The sequence below is a fragment of the Vombatus ursinus genome, unplaced genomic scaffold, assembly GCF_900497805.2.
Source record: "Vombatus ursinus unplaced genomic scaffold, bare-nosed wombat genome assembly UNPS02015066.1, whole genome shotgun sequence".
NCBI classification, from domain to species: Eukaryota; Metazoa; Chordata; class Mammalia; order Diprotodontia; family Vombatidae; genus Vombatus; species Vombatus ursinus.
Window position 1 is genome coordinate 1 of NW_020954844.1, and position 20,185 is coordinate 20,185.

Below are 20,185 nucleotides of genomic sequence, written 5' to 3' on the forward strand. Positions count from 1 at the left end.
GTGCAAAGTGTTTTATAATTGTGTTCATAGAGTTCCTGGGTTTGTTTTGGGAGGTAGACTCCTAAATATTTTATAATGTCTACAGTAAGTTTAAATGGAATTTGTCTTCCTATCTCTTGCTGTTGGGCTTTGTTGGTAATATATAGAAATGCTGATGATTTATATGGGTTTATTTTATAGCCTGCAACTTTGCTGAAGTTGTTTATTATTTCAAGTAGTTTTTTACTTGATTCTCTGGGATTCTCTAAGTATAACATCATGTCATCTGTAAAGAGGGATAGCTTTGTTTCTTCTTTGCCTATTCTCATGCCTTCAATGTCTTTTTCTTCTCTTATTGCTAAAGCTAACATTTCCAGTACGATGTTGAATAACAGTGGTGATAATGGACATCCTTGTTTCACCCCCAATCTTATTGGAAATGCTTCTAGCTTGTCCCCATTACATATTATGCTTGCTGAAGGTTTTAGATAGATGCTACTTATCATTTTGAGGAAGACTCCATTTATACCTATGCTCTCTAGTGTTTTTAATAGGAATGGGTGTTGTATTTTGTCAAAAGCTTTTTCTGCATCTATTGAGATGATCATGTGGTTTCTGTTAGTTTTGGTGTTGATATGATGGATTATGTTGATAGTTTTTCTTATATTGAACCAGCCCTGCATTCCTGGTATAAATCCTACCTGGTCATAGTGTATTATTCGTGTGATGAGTTGGTGTAATCTATTTGCTAATATTTTGTTTAAAATTTTTGCATCTATATTCATTAGAGAAATTGGTCTATAATTTTCTTTTCTGTTTTGACTCTTCCTGGTTTAGGTATCAGCACTTTGGACTTTGTTGGTAATATATAGAAATGCTGATGATTTATGTGGGTTTATTTTACCTTTTCTCAGCAATGCAAGGATCTAAGAAATCTCCAAAAGTCTCATGATGGAAAATGCTATCCACATTGAAATAAAGAACTATGGAGTTTGAATGCAGATCAAAGCATACTATTTGCTATTTTTTTCTTCTGTTTTGTTTTGTTTTCTCTTTCTTATGATTCCTCTTATTGGTTCTAATTCTTTTTTTTAATTAATAAATTTACTTTTTGTTTTCAACACTTACTTCCACAAGATTTTGAGTTCCAAATTTTCACCCCATCTTGCCCCTCCCCCCACCCCAAGATGGCATGCATTCTGAATTCTCCTTCCCCTAGTCTGCCTTCCCTGCTGTCTCTCCCACCCTTCACTTATCCTCTTCCCCTTTAATTTTCCTATAGGGCAGGACAGATTTCTTGTATTTCTATGTATTTCCCATTTCCTGTATTTCTTATTTCCCAGTCGCATGTGAAATTTTTTTTTTAAAACATGTGTTTTTAAAACTTTGGGTTCCAAATTCTATCCCTTCCTCCCTCCCCACCCACCCTCATTGAAAAGACAAGCAACTCAATATAGGTTATACACGTGCAGTTATGCAAAACACTTCCATAGTAGACATGCTGTGAAAAATTAACTCTATTTCCCTTAATCCTATCCCACCCCCCCATTTATTCTATTCTTTCTTTTGACCCTGTTCCTCCTCAGAAGTATTTGCTTCTGATTACCCCCTTTCCCAATCTGCCCTCCTCTCTATCATCCCCCTACTCTTTTGTCCCCTTTCCCTCCCTATTTTCCTGTAGGGTAAGACAGACCTTACAACATGACTAATGTGAAAATGGGTTTAATAGGAATGTATATGTATAGCTTATATCAGATTGTGTGCTGTCTTGGGGAGGGTGATTGGGAGGAAAGGGGAGAAAAATTTTAAACTCAAAAGCACATGGAAGCGATTGTTGATAAATCAAAATAAATTAATAAAAATTTTAAAAAAAGAAATTACCAAGGAAAATTGCCCTAATATTCTAGAACTAGAAAGTAAAATAGAAATGGAAAGAACCACTATTCACTTCCTGAAAGAAATCCCAAAATGAAAACTGCCAGGAATATAATAGCCAAATTCCAGAGTCTCCAGGTCAAGGAGAAAATACTGCAAGCAGTCAAAAAAAAACCAAAACATTTCAAATATCATGGAGCCACAGTCAGGATAACACAAGATTTCATAGTTTCTACATTAAAGAATGGGAGGGCTTGGAATATGCTATTCTAGAGGGCAAAAAGCTGGGATTACAACCTAGAATCACTTACCCAGCACAAGGGACAATAATCCTTCTGGAGAAAAAATGGTCCTTCAGTGAAATAGAGGACTTTCAAGCATTTCTGATGAAAAGACCAGAAGTGAATAGAAAACTTGATTTTCAAATACAAGACTCAAAAAAAGTATAAAAAGTTAAGCAGAAAAGAGAAATCATAAGGGATTTAGTAAGGTTTAAGCAACTAACTGTTTACATTCCTACATGGGAAAATGATACTTGTAACCCCTAAACACTTTCTCATTATTAGGGCAGTCAGGAGTATAAACAGACAGAAAGAACAGGTGTGAGTTGAATGTGATGATATCATTATTTTTAAAAAGTAAAATTAAGGGATAAGAAAGAAGAATGTACTGGGAAAAGGAGAAAGGGAAAGGTAGAATGAGGTAAATTATCAGACAAGAAGAAAAGGCCCTAAAGAGATTTTACAGTGAAGGGGAAGATGGGGGAAGGGGAGAGGGGAACATGTGAACCTTACTTTCATCAGAATTGGCTCAAAGAGGGAATAACATACACACTTGGGTGTAGAAATCTGTCTTACCATACAGGAAGGTAGGAGGGGAAGGGAATAAGAGAAGGGGGTATGTGGGGCAGAAGGGAGAGCAGTTTAGGGGAGGCAAAAGTCAGAAGCAAAACACTCTGAGAATGGACAGGGTAAAAGGAGAGAGAGTAGGATAAATGGGGAAAACAGGATGGAGGGAAATACATAGTTGGTAATCATTACTGTGAAAACAAATTTACAGTGAGTTCCTCTGATAAAGACTGCATTTCTCAAACATACAGAAAACTGAGTCAAATGTATAGAAATAAAAGCCATTCCTCAATTGATAAATGGTCAAAGGATATGAACAGGCAGTTTTCAGACAAAGTAATCAAAGCTATCCATAGTCATATGAAAAAAGTGCTCTAAATCACTACTGATTAGAGAAATGCAAATTGAAACAACTCTGAGCTACCATCCCATACCTATCAGATTGGCTGATTAGACAGAAAAGGAAAATAACAAATGCTGGAGGGCATGTGGGACAATTAAAACACTAATGTACCCTTGGTGAAGTTGAATACTGACATAACCATTATGGAGAACAATTTGGAACTATGCCCAAAGGGCTATAAAATTATTCATACTCTTTGACCCAGCAATGTCACTATTTCTGTATCCCAAACAGAAATAAAAAAGGGGAGGTGAAGACCTATTTTTACAAAAATATTTATAGCATATATGTTCAATGCCATACGAGGCAAGGTTCTCATCTGCGAAACTGGTGGAAGGGGAGATGTCTTAGAAGTCTGAGGAGGAATGAAAAGCTCTGGAAAAGCCTCTGTGGTGATGGAGATACTACGGGAGAGACTTTGTAAGAAACATGATCCAGTCCAGCTTTGTTTTACAGCATTTAAGTAGGAAGGAAGATGGGAATGACAAAGGTATGAGGACTGGTAAGGCATGATCAGTGATAGAACAAGAGGCTAAGGTATTCAAGAGAAGAGAACAGTGTAGACTGAATTCATTCACCAAGAGGTTAAGATGGGGAAGGGTGCAGCCATAGCATAGGAGAGCCTAGGAAAGAAGCAAGTGGTCAAGCACTTGGGAGGTCATAGTAAGGATGAGGAATAGGTTGTTTTAGAATGCAAGGTAGAGAAAGAAAGGAATGGAATAACAATAGATTGTGATCAGAGAAGCACATTTCAGAGGTTGTGAACATGGAGGAGTTGCATTGGTGAAAGTTGGCAAGGTTGAAGGTTCCTAAGGTGGGGTGGAGGATAATCTCATGGGAAATGTAAGTTGAGCAAACTGGGAGATGAGTTTTTGAGGGAGTATGTTGGTGTGACTATGCATGTTCAAGTCCTCTGGTTTGACTGCAGGCGTTGGAGAACAAAGAAAGACTGAGCCAGTCAATGAACTCATTGAGGAATGGTGGAGACACAAGAGCTAACAGATTTTGCCTGGGTGGTAGATATAGATTCGGTGAACTTCAAAGAAGATGTTCCTGGGAATGAAGGTAGAGAGAGAAGCTAGGAGTGACAATGGGGAGCAAGGAATATTCAGAATTCCCCACCTGAATCACGTTGTGTCCTGGTAGAACAGGGTGACCCAATAAGCTTCAAGAGTCCATGTCTCAGGGAGGCTGGGTGGTACAGTGGATAGAGCTCCAACCATGAAATCAGGAGAACCCGAGTTCAAATGTGAACTCAGACACATAACACTTACTAGCTGTGTGACCCTGGGCAAGTCACTTAACCCTGATTGCCTCACCAAAAAAAAAAAAAAAAAAAAAAGAATCTATATCTCCCTCTTACGGCCAAGAGAACAGACAGAATCATTCCCCTTTCCAATCATGTTCTCCCCTCAGTTTCAAAAGATGTCAGAGACACATATTCCAGGAGAATGGAAGATGAGCCACTCTGGGCCTTTTCACCTAGATCTTTCTTGTCTTGGAGCTCATCTAGTCCTCAAGCGTCCCTGCCAAGTTTGTCCTTGGAACCTGTCACATGAAACTAGCATCCCTAAAATTAACAAAGATGCTAAAAGATGCAAAAATCTCAGGGTTGAATTAGCTGTAGGAAGACAGGTACATTAATCCACTGCTGCAAGAGCCTTGGATCAATCCAATATTGCAGGGAAACAATATAGGGGAGGGGGAAAATAAGCATTTGTACAGCTCCCATTATGTGCCAGGAACTGTGCAAAGAACTTTAAATATACTATCGCATTTGACCTTCACAACAACCCTGAGTGGAAAGTGCTTTTGTTACGCCCATTTTGGAGATTAAAAACCAAATCAAATCAGTCAGATGGTGAAATCACTGGTCCACTCAAAAATTATTGTGCTATTAGAAAGGCCAGATTCCTTTTTCTTTTTCTTATCAATATACCCCCCTGATTAGGTAAAAGAAATGTGCACAGGAACGTTCTGTTTGGTCTGAATAGACCACAAGCTAATAAACAAATAAAAATAATAATAGCTAACATGGATATAGTGCCTAGTATGTACCAGGCACTGTCCTAAGCACTCTACAGTGAATATCTCATTTTATCCTCATGCCAACCCTGGGAGATATGTGGTTTTTTTTTTTTTCATTATCATTTCCATTTTATAGATGGGGAAACTGGGGCAGAGATTAAGCGACTTGCCCTCAGTCATACAGCTAGTGCAACTTTCTAAGGTTGAATTTGAACTCGGACCTTCCTGGCTCCAGATGTGGTGTTCTATTCACTGTGTTAACAAGCCTAGTAGATATGGCCGCTTTTTCCTAAGAACCACACACATCACACCCCATCCTTCCCTCTCTGACTTCCAGGTAATTTGGTGGATAGTGGTAGAATTAACTCCAGCTGGGCTAGGTCTGGGTCACAGAATCCTGGCCCACAACCCCCTCCCTGTTTGGTCACAGGGAGCATTCATACAAAAAGGACCTTCTTTTGAATATAAGCAGAAACCTATAAACCATAAGAAAGAGGGATTGAGTATGTGATCTTGGCCCTGTCAGTACACATCTCTGGCTTCAGTTTCTTCATTTGTAAAAATGAATGGCTTGGAGGGCATCATCATTGTAAGCCTTTCCAATTCCTCTGATCTTGAGTGAAGGGAATACTTGGAGGAATGAACTATGCCATCTTACGTGTTCTAGATGACAAGGAAGCCTGGGACAAGGTGGGAGAGAGGTTAAGGTGCTGGATGCTAATCCACTGTGCTCTGTGCTTCGGGGTTCAAATCCCTTTCTTGTGGATGTCTTTCATCTATGTTCCCATCATCCTCAATGTGTCTTACACATGTGGCTATACCTCCTTGAAAGTGTCTGACCTCACGTAATCTCAGAAGCTAAGCAGGGTCAGGCTTAGATAACATGTAGATGGGAGATTGCCTGGAAATGTTTGCTACTGCACCTGGGAGTCAGCACAGCGTAATTCATACAGTGCTGGACTTGGAATAAGGAAGGCTTATTTTCAAATCTCACCTCAGAAACTTAGTAGCCGTGTGATTCTGGGCATGTCACTCCATCTCTCTATGCTTCAGTTTTCTCATATATAAAATGAGGGCTTTGGTCTCAAGGGGATTTTTAAAAAAATCAACCAAAGTTGCTTTTTTTCTCCCAAATCCATAGTGTGTCTTGTCTTCTGTTCTCTATAATTACAGAGAGCCACTCAGTTGATTAGAATTCTTACAGCCTTCAAAGTTGTTTCTTTTTATGGTATTATTTTTAATTTATAATTGTTGCTCTGGCTTTGTTCACTTTAGTCAGCATCAGTTCATACCAATCTTTCCATGTCTTTTTTAAAATCACCTATTTCCTCATTTTTTATAGCACAAAAGTATTCCATTATATATACACCCTGAAATTTGTTCAGTCATTCCCCAATTGATGTACAATCCTGGAGTTTCCAGGGGTTTTTTTTTTGGTGCTGTTGTTTCTTTTTGTTGTTTTTGTTTGGTTTTGTATTTGCTGTCACAAAAAGCAATGCTATAAAAATTTTTGTATCTATAGTACTTTCCCCTCCTTTTCTGATCTCCTTAGGATACAGGCCTACTAGAGGGATATCTGAGTCAAAAGGCATGTACTATTTAGTAACTTTGGGGAGCTATTTTCAATTTTCTTTTTAGAAGGGTTGGACCCATTCATAGCTCCTCCAGTAGTTCATCCACATGCCTTTTCCCTTTAACCCCTCCAATTTTTTCATGTTTGCTGTTTTTTGTAATCATGGTTATGTGATGGTCATGAGATGGAGCCTTGAAACTGCTTGAAATCGCATCCTTCAACTAGTAATAATTTGGAGCATCGTTTCACATGGCTATATATACTGTGGATTTTTCCCTGGTGAAACTGATGGTCATATCCTTAGGCCATTTACAAATTGGTGACAAGGTTCTTATCCCTATAAATTTGAGTCAGGTCTTTATGTATGTTGGAAGTTAAATTTTCACTAGAGCAACTGACTGCAAAGATATCCCTACAAAATCCCTTTTAACAATAGCTGTATTAAATTTGTTCCTACAAAACTTAAATTTTAATCAACATTCATTTTTGTCTTCTGCCATTCTTTCTATCCCTGGTTTGGTCATGAGCTCTTCCTGTGTATTTTATAGGTAATTTTTCCATGTTTCTCTAATGTGTTTATGATGTGATATTTCATATCCAGATCACACACCCATTTGGAGCTTATCTTTATATAAGGTGGGAAGTTTTGGTCTAAAGCTCATTTCTTCCATATGCTATACAATTTTGCTAGCAATGTTTACCAAATATCGAATCTTTATCCCAATAACTTGGGTCTTTGTGCTCACTGAGTGCTAAGCTATTAGTTTTTTCTCTATGGGTTGCATTCCTAATGTTCCCCTGAATGATCTATTTTTAAACCAGGACCAAATTATTTTGAAAAATACTGCTTTGTAGTATAGTTTGAGATCTGTCACTGCTAAGCTTCATTTGTGCCCATTTTTTCCCCTTTATTTCCTGTAAGATTCTTGACCTTTCTTTCTCCATCAAAATTTTCTTATGATTTTCTCTCATTTTACAAAATAACCCTTTGGTAGTTTGAATGGTTTCACTGAAAAAGAAAATTATCTTAAATAGTGTTATCATTTTGAAAAAAAAACAGGCTCATTCTGTTCATGACCAAATAATAGTTTTCCAATTATTTAGGTTTGCCTTTATTTCTTTAAACAGTGGTTTAGAGTTTTATTTATAAAGTTCTTATGTGTATCTTGGTAGGTAAGGTCTCAAGTATTTTATAGATTCTGTAGTTTTAGCAAAAGTTATTTTTTTTTCCTATCTCTTCTTGTTGGGTTTTGTTGGTGTGATATAGAAAAGCCTTGGGAGTCAGGACCACCTGAGGTCAAAAGACACTTGACACTAACTAGCTGTGTGACCCTGGGCAGGTCACTTAACCCCAATTGCCAAAGTTAAGAAGAAATGCTCATGCTTTGTGTGGATATGTGTGATAATATTGCTAAAATTAATCATTATTTCAATTAACTTTTAGTTGTCTCTCCAAAGGGTCTTTAAATACACCATCCTATCAGCTGCAAAAGTGATCATTTTATTTACCTTTGTTTATTTATTCTGTTTCTTTTTCTTGTCTTATTTCTATAGCCATTATTTCTAGCAATATGTAAATTACATGTGGGAACAATGAATATTCACCCCTAATTTTGTTGGAGAGGAATTTATACCCACTACATAAAATGCTGACTCATCTTTGGATGTGTGCGTGAGCTTGTGTGTGTGTGTGATGTATGTATGATTAACAGTATACCTTTTGGATGCATGTGTACTACATACATATATGCAGGATATACTATATATAGGAGATATATATATACACACATACTATTAATCATATTAAGGAAAGGTACATTGATTCATATAGTTTCTAGAGTTTTTTTCTTTTTAGGCAATTGGGGTTAAGTGACTTGCCCAGGGTCACACAGCTAGTAAGTGTCAAGTGTTTGGTCTGAGGTTGGATTTGAACTCAGGTCCTCTTGACTTCAGGGCAAGTGCTCTATCCACTGCGCCACCGAGCTGCCCCAGTTTCTAGAGTTTTTAATAGAAATAGCTGATTATTAAAAAATTCTGCTTCTATTGGTAATATATTGTTTTCATTTTTTGTTATTAATATGGTTAAGTTTATAGTTTTCCTAATACTAAACTAATACAGCAATCATGGAATGAATCCATCCTGCTCATAAAATATAATCCTTGTACTATGTTATTTTAGCATTTTGGCTAAGAGTTTATTTTAAAATTTTGCATCAGTGATCATTAGGGATATTAATACAAGATTTTCTTTTGGTTTTGACTCTTCTTACATATCAAGTTCATATTTATGTCACAGAAGGAATTTCATAAGATACTTGCTTTTGCTATAACTGCCAACAACTTCTGTCATTTTGGAAATAATTATTTTCAAATGTTTTATAGAATTCAGTTTTGATTACATCTGGTCCTCTAGTTCCCATCGTCACCTCCTCACGCTGACCCCATTAGGAGTCATTTATGTCCTGTTGAATTTCTTAGATCGATTTGCTTAAATTTTCTGTTTCTTATTCTATTAATCTGGGTATCTTCTGTTTTTATAAATATTTACTTCCCGGGGATTGATGCACTTAATATATAGTCGGGCAAAATAATTTCTAATAAAATCCTTTATTTCTTTAACAGAAATTATCCTTTTTTCATTTTTGTTAATAGTAATTTAATTTCCCTTTTCTTCATTTTTTTTTTAAGGCAATTGGGGTTAAGTGATTTGCCCAGGGTCACACAGCTAGTACGTGTCAAGTGTTTGGTCTGAGGCTGGAGTTGAACTCAGGTCCTCCTAACTTGCAGGCTGGTGCACTATCCACTGCGCCACCTAGCTGCCCCCTATAAATACTTTTGTACACACAGGTCCTTTTCCTTTTATCTCTTTGAGATTTAGAGTATTTTTTCATTATTATTGGTCACTTTGATTTCATCACTGAAAACTGTTTATATTCCTTAACCATAATGGGAATCTTATTCATCTTTTCACCTGTGTCACTAACTAGATAAGGTGGTATTTGGCTACCATAAGATCATAGTTAACCCTGCTATTTACCTGCACTTCAATAAACTTCTTTACTTTGACATTTCAGAGCATTGAGCAGAAATCACATTGTACCAACACATGCCACAGGCCCTTGGGATGCTTTGTTTTAATTAAGGTGATTCCAAATCTTTACAGTCCACAGTGGCTACTCCAATGAACAGGTGCAGAAGCAGCACCAGCAACTTTAGGAATACAGCTCCGATGATGATATATTCCTCAAGCTCTGTCAACAATTATTTATCCACATTAGGCTCAGGCTCATCTCATAGCCAAGGTCATCCCCAGGTGTCTTGCAAGCCATATGCCCAGGGATAGTTAATACTAAGGATCTCCAATACCACTATCCACTCAGTAACCTCTGCCTCAGCCAGCATAACCTCTCCCTCCTTGAAGGTCCATGGGAGGATAACACAAAGTCTTTGCCCCTTCAGAGGGGAAGGATATCTTCTTCTCCCATGGTGCCTAAATAAGGAATCTCTGAACTGCATCTCCGGACTCAGAATCACAGTCTAGTCAGCTGGGGGATCTTCCCACACTCCTTACAATCATGAAGAATCACTCTAGTATGAATTCTCTGATGGACATAAAGTAGGGTCCTTGGTCTAAAGGCCTCCCCAAACTCAAAAGATTCTTCTCCAGAATTAATTCTTTGATTTGGAGGAAGTTGTGTCTTCAGGCTGAAAGTCTTCCCACATTCATTGCATTCATAAGGTCTCTCTCCAGTATGAATGCACTGATGTTGAGTAAAAGATACATTCAGGTGCCCAGTGGATAGATCACCGGCCCTATCTGGTGTCAGGAGTCAGGAAGACCTGAGTTCAAATCTGGCTTCAGATCAGACACTTACTAGCTGTGTGACCCTGGGCAAGTCACTTAACCCCAACTGCCTTGCCAAAAATAAATGAATGAATGAATGAATGAATGAAGAAACATTCAGGTGGAAGGCCTTCTCTTGTACATTACATTCAGAAGCTATGAATTATTTGAAGTTGAGAAAGATCTGACTCATGACAGAAGGCCTCCCATACTACTCATGTTCATAAAGAATTTCTCCAGTATGAATCCTCTGATACACAATAAGATGTGGCTTCTTCCTGAAGGCCCTCCCACATTGACTACATACATAAGGTTTGTCTCCAGCATGAATTTTTAATATCTAATAAGATCTGAATTGCAATAAAAGGATTTCCCACACTCCTTACATTCATGAGGAAACACGAGGATGAATTCTCTGATGGACATACTGTCCTCTAGCTAAAGGCCATCCTACATGCAATACACCCTTAAAGTTTCTTTCATGAATGAATTTTTTTTTTCAGCCAAAGACAAGGTTTATTAGAACATCTGTCATATCAGGCAGACTCTTAAGGAGTCTGAACATTAGTAAGCTATTGGCTAGATTCTAAGAATCTCAGAAGTGGCTAGATTTTAAGAATCTGAGCACCTTAATGGAGACAAGATGTATCTTATATACAGAAAGACCGTGGGAGAAGTCTAGGAGTGGCCAAGTAGTCTGGGGTGACTGCAGGAGAGGTCTAAGGAAGATCTGAAGCTGGGGTGAACAGAACACCTGGGACCTGGACCACCTGGCCAAGGGAGAATAGAGCCCAGCTAAGATTAAGGGTGGGAAATGGCCAGGGGCCATGGGGAGGTAAGACAATGGAGAAAAATATGGAACGCTTCATGAATGTGTGTGTCATGCTTGCGCAGAGGCCATGCTCATCTTCTCTGTATTGTTTCAATTTTAGCATATGGGCTGCCAAAGCAAGTATCTGAATGAATTCTTTGATGTTGAATAAGTTGTATCCTCATTCTGAAGGTCTTCTTAAATTCATTATATTCATAAGTTTTCTCTTAAGTATGAATTTTTTTATGTCGAATGAGATCCGAGTTGTAGGGGAAAGCCTTCCCACATTCCTTACATTTATTAAGGGTGTCTCCAGTATGAATTCTCTGATGTACAGTAAGATATCCCTTTCTTCTGAAGGCCTTTCCACATTCATTACATTCATACGGTTTCTCTCCAGTATGCATTCTTTGATGTCGAGTAAGTTGTGAGTTGTAGAGAAAAGCCTTCCCACACTCCTCACATTCATAAAGAGTATCTCCATTATGAATTCTTTGATGCACTGTAACTTGTGTCTTACTGCTGAAGGCTTTTCCACATGCACTACATTCATAAGATTTCTCTCTAGTATGAATTTTGTGATGCATTGTAAGTTGTGTCTTACTCCAGAAGATCTTCTCACATTCACTACATTCATAAGGATTCTCCCCAGCATGAATTCTTTGATGTGTAACAAATTCTGAGTTGCAGAGATAAGCCTTCCCAAATTCCTTACAGTCATAAAGAATGTCCCCAGTATGAATTATCCGATGCCCAGTACATTGTGTTTGACTGCTGAAGGCCTTCCCACATTCCCTCCATTCATAAGGTTTCTCTCCAGTATGAATTCTCTGATGTACAGCAAGATGCTCCTTGCTGCTGAAGGCCTTCCCACATCCCTTACATCCAAGAGATTTATCTCCAGTCAATTCTCTGCTCTCTGAAAGGAAGAATAAAGAGCTGATTAACCCTGCCTTCTTCACCCTTTCCCAAGTTCTTGGTTGCTCAAAGGTGCTAGAGCTTTTTCTTGCCTTCTCACTTCAGAAGGCTAGTCTCACTAGTCTTTCACTAAGAATCAATTTCTCTTATTTGAAAGTAGGACAACTCAAAGGCAACATATGTAAATGAACTGACTGAGGATGAAATTACCTGGAAGGATGAATGAAACATCACTCTACTTTAATTGGCTGACATTTGAATGGAATAAGACTTTCAGAAAAAAACCAGACGACTATGAGAACTTGCAAATGTATCCTTACGATCTGAGGTAAAAACAGGAAAAGACTGAACAGAAAGAAAATAGAGAATTGAGTTTAGAGTGAGGAAGAGAAATAGATATGTGAAGTAAACAGAATAAAGAAGAAATATGAGCAGAAGAATGTGACAACTGTGGTCATAAATTTCCTCTAAAAATCCAACATATCTACTTCGTAAGGAATTTATTGAAATCTATAAGACTAAGACATGCAGTTGTTTTTGACAAGAGAAATTTTTAATAATTACCTGAAATATTACTCAAACATTGGTAATCAAAGAAGTAAAAGTGAAAATAATTTGGAGGTATCGATAAAAAGTTTTCAAGATTAGCAAAAATACTCCAAAATGATAAATTTGGACAATTATGTTGAAATATCTACTTATCAAGCTGCTGCAGCCATTTTTCTGAAAATTAATAGCAATTTCACCTAAGGCTACAAAACTGTTCACATCCTATGACCCAAAAGTCTCAGTACTAGGTCTGCATTCTCAATATGTTACTGACATCAAACAAAACACTCTCAGTAAAATTTTCACAACAGCTTTTTGTGAAATAGTAAAATACTGAAAACCTACAGGTCCAATGATGGGCTTACGGCTACACGAGTCCTGTCATATGAACATATTAATGTGTCTTTATAAATGTAATTTCAAAGCACAAAGAAAACCAGGATGACACATAACATGATAGACTGAAGAAAGGGGAATTAGGTTAGGATTAAATACCTTAAAAAGGAACAGCAGCAAAGCCACACAATCATAAAAACAAATATAAAAAGAGAACTAAGAATAAAAAAGTGCACATTACTTAATATCTCAAGTAATGTACATATTTTAAAAGGGAGAATGAATTCACGTACGTTAGGCAGGAGAATGCTTCAGTGAACACAAGAGAAATAACTATCCTGTACTAAGGCAATAACTTTCCTTGAGAGTGGAGGTACATTTCAGTAAAGAGATACATTAAAAAAAAAAAAAGTAACTTCTTGAGATAAAAAAGGAAGTTTGAAAGTCTCAGAGCCTCTCAACAGGCCTGAAAAGTTTTGATAGGCCACCATGTTCAACATTGTCCAAGAGCTTTGACTTAAAATGACCAACAGATCACTAGTCTGCAATGACCCATTTGCTTGGTTTTTATGTAGTCACCTGAACAGGTGGTTCGTGGAATATCTGCCTCTGGCATCCAAGATACTTTCTTTCTTTCCAAATGGTAGATCACAGCTGGTTTGGAAACTGGAAATCTTGTTCATTGAAAAGGAAAAATTTGCTAGTTAGGCATCTCAGAGTTCCCTCATTGAAGAGATAGAGGAAATATTCTTTCCAAATCTTAGTAAAAATGTAGGGGAATAAGGTTGCTGAATGTATCTTTATATTATATTATAATATTATACTAGCTAATTTTGTCTGAGTTGTTGGGGTTTATGTGGGGCACAATGGGCTGGGTGAAGAGAGGAGGGTTTTTTTTTTCTTTTTTGGGTGTCAGGAGGAGGAGAAATAACATTTTTTTAAAAGCATCCATAAAACTTAATAAAAGAATTCAAAACTAGTTTAAGTCCTCTTTAGGAAAAAAAGTAGGCATGCTAGGAAGACCTCAAGGATAATACAAAGGAGCACGAAGGTTATTCTATATTATGGTAGAATGAATTACTGAGTAGGACTTAGGAAAAATAGTGCATTTGACTCTCTCCCTGCTTGGACAGTGGGAACACTGTTTATGATGAAACCTTCATTGGGATTAAAAAGAAAATCTTGGATTTGAAGCAACAGAGAAGAGAAAATACATTCTCAAGAATAACAACAAATCGAGGACCTGAGTTCAAATCCAGCCTCAGACACATAACATTAGCTGTGTGACCCTGGGCAAGTCACTTAACCCCACTGCCTAGCCCCCCCCCCCAAAAAATTTAAAAACGAATAACAACAAATCGAAAAATCCATTTCTAGGCATACTAATCAAAGACCTTCTTTCCTGGAAACAGGTAGCACAAGTAATCTGTCTCTTGGCCACAAAAGAATTAGGAATGTTTTTGTCTTGTACGCCAAAGAATAACTGTTCAAATCTTGAAAGCTGTCATAGTATACATCAGGACTCCAAAGGGGCAGCTGTTCTTACCCAAAGACACCAAGTTCCTATAGTTCTCCAGCATCACATCCCTGTACAGCTTTTTCTGAGATGGGTTCAATTGTACCCACTCCTCTGGGGTGAATTCCACAGCTACATCCTTGAATGTCACTAATTCCTGAAATAATAAGAACATGTGTGCTTACCCAAGTATAGCTCTAAATGATGTGAAGTTCAAATGTAAATTGCTTGCTGGAAGAGTGAAGAAATTGAGGGCATTAGGACAGCAAGTGGTACAGGAAATTGAGGCAACTGAGTCAACCACACTGCCTCCATTTTGGGACTCACTTCTGGAGGCGGCTCAGTTCTCTTTCTGTCCAATTACAGGTTTAGTCCAACTTCTGTCTTATGAGAAGAATTTATTCAATTGTAAGAATTGGGAGAAAACTTTATTTCATTGTTTGAACCTAACCCTGCATGGCTGGGAAATGAGAACACCTCTACCTGCTGTTTAGAGACCTGCTCTTAATTAAGGACCTAGATTATGCTGACCAGAAACACAGTCAGATTCCAAAAGATTGATATAAAAAGTTTTCTCGTAATTGTACAGCGCAAGCAACCCCTATATATTATCTGAAAAATGGCTCTATGCTAAACAATTAGTTATTATCTATATGTTCGTTTGATTGTATACAGACACCTGGGTGGATTAGAACACCTCTTTTTCTGAATTCAGGGAATTGAATCTATTGCTTCCCCCCACACCTCTTAACATGGAAAGTCCATAATCTTTCCTCCAATTAGAAATCAGATCACCTAATACTGTATTATTTGCTTTTAATTAACTGGCCTTGTTTGATTGTTTTTTAATGTATAAAAGCATGTCTTCCCCTGTGGGGTCCAGCCCTAAGTTGAGGGAGGGGCCTGCTCCCAGTTCGTTGTGTAATTGCCGTGCACTGCCTACTAAACTGATATGCCCAAAAGACAGAACCTTTGTTTCCTCAGTCATTTCATCTTTTATTTGCCACAAGGGACTGTTTCATTTATTTATTTGTTCCCAGTACAGTGTCTGGTATATAGCAGGCACTTAAGAACTCCTCTGTCCGGCCTCAGTCCAAACACTTGACACATACTAGCTGTGTGACCTTGGGCAAGTCACTTAATCCTGATTGCCTCACAAAAAAAAAAAACCCCAAAAACCAAAAAAAAAGAACTCCTCTACCAGAAAGAACTGATAAATAGAAGGATGTATAGAATGATTTTACATACACACACATTTACACTTCTATCTAATAGTAGTCATCTATAGAGTTCAGGGTGGAGCAAAAGGGGAAAAAAAGAAATTTACATGACAACTTTATAATATGTTTACAAGGAATAGCAAGTTGTAAATAAGATTTGCAGTTTCATGTTAATCATCTTTTTAAAAATATAATGCTACATTTTAGAATTGCTTGTTTTATTCCATAAATTAAAATGAAATGAATAAAAATTTTTAGAAAAGAGTTCCTCTCGAAAGGCAGGAGCCACTATTACCATCCTTTGTATCCTCAGCACTCAGCACAGAGCCTGGTACTTTGTAGGTGCTTAATTAATATTTATTGGTGTACATTGGTTGTTTTTTTTTTTTTTTTGGCTAGGCAATGGGGTCAAGTGACTTACCCAAGGTCACACAGCTAGTAAGTGTTATGTGTCTGAGGCTGCATTTGAACTCAGGTCCTCCTGAATCCAGGGCCAGTGCTCTATCCACTGCGCCACCTAGCTGCCCCTGTACATTGTTCCAATGACATCAATTTAAAATGTGTACATTTTTTCTTTTTTACAATGTGCACCTAATACTCCTACTTCTTCCCTTTCAGCTGAAGCAGTAATATGGCTAATTCCTTTTCTACACCTTGAAATAAACAAAGAAAATGAAATAGTTGAAGATAGCTATCATGTGATCCTGTCTTCTCTTCCAGTCTAAAGAAGCCCAGTTCCTTTGACCAACTAGCCTGATCACTTCACAACTAAGGTAGTTACTTTCCTCTTTTTATCCAATCGCTGCGCTCCTAAAAATGTGGTGCTCTGAAATGAACACCATCGTGTTCCACGCTCCTGGAACCATAAGAGCAAAAGCAAGCATGGGGGGCTACAATCTCCTGTCTGTAACAGCATGTGTTAACAGAAAAAGGTGTTAAAGGCCCATAATTTTCCAATTCAATATTTAGAGCTGGAAGAGACTTAGAGTTCACTTTTCTCATTTTACACATCAGGGAAGTGAGGCCCAGAGAAAGTGACTTGTTTAAAGTCAAAAGGGGAGTAAATGGTAGATCCACACTTTTAGCCTAGGTCCTTTCGGCTTGACTCCAACACAGCAATGCCACTTTGGTCCTCTTTGAGAAAGAGACAACAGCCAACTACTCCTGTGTTCTAGGAATGTGCCAGAATTCAAAGTCACTAGCCTGGGCTGTGCAGAACCTTGGTAAATGTCCCCTTTTCCAGTCTGGGGCACCTTGCCCCACTCCCCAAGATCTTTCAGAGACACATGATAGCGGCTAAGCAATGAAACACATTACACACTCTTATCAGAACAGCTGGATCCTATCTGTCTCCTTTTACTTCCAGTATCCACTTCCTGCTGACAATTTCTGGGCTCTCATTCCTAGGTCCAAGTTCATGATTCTTCAATGAGAAAACAAAAGCCAAGGAAGATCCGAGTTGTACAGCTTTCTCACAGGTATCCCTTGTCATCGCCATCATCCCATCAACTTTGAAACACGGTCTTCACTATTCTCTGATCTTGCCTCCAAGCTAGGTTTTTTAAATCTTTTTCTGACTTTTACCACCAGAATAATTTCTTTCAGGTTTTGTTGTCTCTCCACTACTCTTCTTTTACACTGCTCTGTTTCTTTTTTAATTCATCCTCAATTAATGGTAATTATAAACATTTTTATTCTCATGATTAGTTAGCTATGCTTCAAGTCAATTGGCTATTAAATTACATCTAAATCTCAAATTCAAGCCTTCTGACCCACAACCTAGTCTTTTCTTTGTACTTTGCTGCCTCTTCACTCTTTAGTTTAATTCACTTTAACACAACATTTACCCAAAAAGCAGACATGAATCAAGAACTCGAGTCTTAAACCCTTATTCTACATTAGATAAAAATGTATGATATACTAGGGTACTAGGAGGAAGGAACACCTATACCAGAAGGGATTCTTCTCATCTTTCCTCGTCCAGTCTAAGGAAGAAGGGCCACCCTTAACAAAAATCTATTTTCTACTACTACCACTTCCCCCTCCACATTAGGGGGGAAAAAGATAGGCAAAATCCTTCTAATAACAAGTCACAGGCAAGCAAAACAAAGTCCCACATTGGCCATGTCCAAATTATGAGGAAAGCTGAGTGCCACAGAATGGATGCTTTTGAATTGTGGTGCTGGAGAATACTTGGTCTCTTGGAAAGCAAAGAGGTCAAATCTGTCAATACTTAAAGAAACTAATTCAGATTATTCACTGGAATGTCAAGCATAGAAATCAATCACATAAATGTCAGAAGTTGGGTAGAATATTTCATCAGGAATCCTCTTGAGAAAAAAAATGGTTGGCCACTGTGCTGACCAGAGTTTTTAAATCTTTCAAAGTGGTTTGTCTTCACAGTGTTGTCACTGGATAAACTGTTTTCCTGCTCTGCTTACTTCATTCTGCGCTGATTCATGCAAGTCATCCTTGGGTTCTATGAAAAAGATCCTGGGGTGATTTCTTATAGCACAATATTTTTCTATCACCTTTCTATACCATAATAATGTTTAGCCATTCCACAAATGATGGGAATCTTCTCAGTTTCCAATTCTTTGTCACCACAAAAAGAGCTGCTATGAATGTTTTTGTACATATGGGTCATTTTCTCTTTCTCTGATCCCTTTGCACCTACTAGTAGTACTGCTGGGCCAAAAAGTATGTGCACAGTTCAGTAATTTTCTCGGCGTTATTCCAAAGTGCTTTCAAGAATGGCTGGTCCAAGTTGTAGATCCATCAATAGCAGGGGCCATCTCAAGTCTTGCTGATCTTGCCACTGGACTCAAATGGCTTCAGAGGAGAAAGTGAGGCTAGTGACCTTGTACAGCCTACCCTCACTTAAATCCAATTCATTTACAAGTCATGGAATCATCCTCCTGATGACATGGTCCTCTTCAGAATGAAGGACAAACAATAACCCGTGAGTAGTCTGAGCTGCTCCACTGGGGACCCAAGTGGCCAGTTCCAGTGGGTCAAATCAGCTCCTTCCTCTCCCTTTCCTCCTACCTCTCTCTCTGTCCACATGAGCTATCATGCTCTTGGGGTTTACTGGCAAGTTTCTTTCTTAAAGACCAAGCCTTAAACCCAATGCATTGGCTCTCACAGAACAGCCAACACTAGGTCCCAGCCCAAGCACCACTTAGTGGTCACGGTCTGGGCTCCAGTAGTTCATTTACTAAGTAAATAGTAATTGTTTCTGTTTTTAGCCAGAAACCCCGAGGTTCTACCCTCTCAGATATTTATTTTTTGTGATTTAAAAAGGGACATTCCTTCCCACATTTCTAAACGAGCCTTAATCACTGAATGTGACTTTACATCAATCAAAATGAGAACTCCTAAAGACCTTAGCTTCAAGAAGCCAAGATCTCTCACAGCATCATGAACCATCTCCAGTGTTCCTGATCTCTATCTTGCCACTGGACCCAGATGGGAGGAGAAAGTGAGGCTGGTGACCTTGCACAGCCTTCCTTCACTTAAACCCAATTCATTCGCAACTCATGTCCCCATCTTCCTGATGTCATGGTTCTGGAAAAGGATCCACCACTACCACAACAACCATCAACAACATATTAATGTATTTGTTTTCCCACAGGCCATCTAGCATTTCTCATTTTACTGCTTTGTCAATTCTGCCAATCTGATAAGTGTTAGGGGGAAACTCAGTGAACCTTAATTTTCCTTTATTCCTATCATTTACATTTTTAAGAGGAATAGCTGTTGTATCTTGTCAAAAGCTTTGTGCGTATCTACTGATATAACCATATACTATTTATTGTTCACCTTATAAATATAGTCTATTATGTCAATAGTTCTCTTAATTTGGAACCAAATATAAATACCTTATATATGTCCAATCTCAAATACATATAACCTTGATGAAATAGTACCGTCATCTCTCCTTTTTAGGTAACATCATCTTTGTTTGTAAAAGCAATTTGGTAGGAACCTTTCTTTTTCAGTATTTTCAAACAGCTTATGTAATATTAAAATGATCCATGAAAATTCAGAAGGACTAACTATAAATATGACAAGAGAACTGATGAACTTGGGAGTGCAGACTGATGCATATTCTTTTTCACTTTAATTTTTCTTGCACTTTTTTTTAGATGGGGCCAATATGAAAATGTTTTGCATTACTTCACATGCAAAATGGACATTCTATTGTTTGCCTTATCAATGGGGTGGGGGAAAAATTGGAAGGAGCTAAAGCATTTAGCAAAATTAAAAAAACAGAAACAAAAAG

General features: G+C 37.9%; 1 non-coding gene across 1 annotated transcript; it reads right to left on the reverse strand.

The window, feature by feature from the left end:
- Positions 1 to 11,399: 11,399 nt before the first annotated feature.
- LOC114031133 lies at positions 11,400 to 11,502 on the reverse strand. The gene has a single exon (XR_003567702.1). It is a non-coding gene; the product is annotated as a U6 spliceosomal RNA (small nuclear RNA).
- Between the last annotated feature and the right edge of the window lie 8,683 nt (positions 11,503 to 20,185).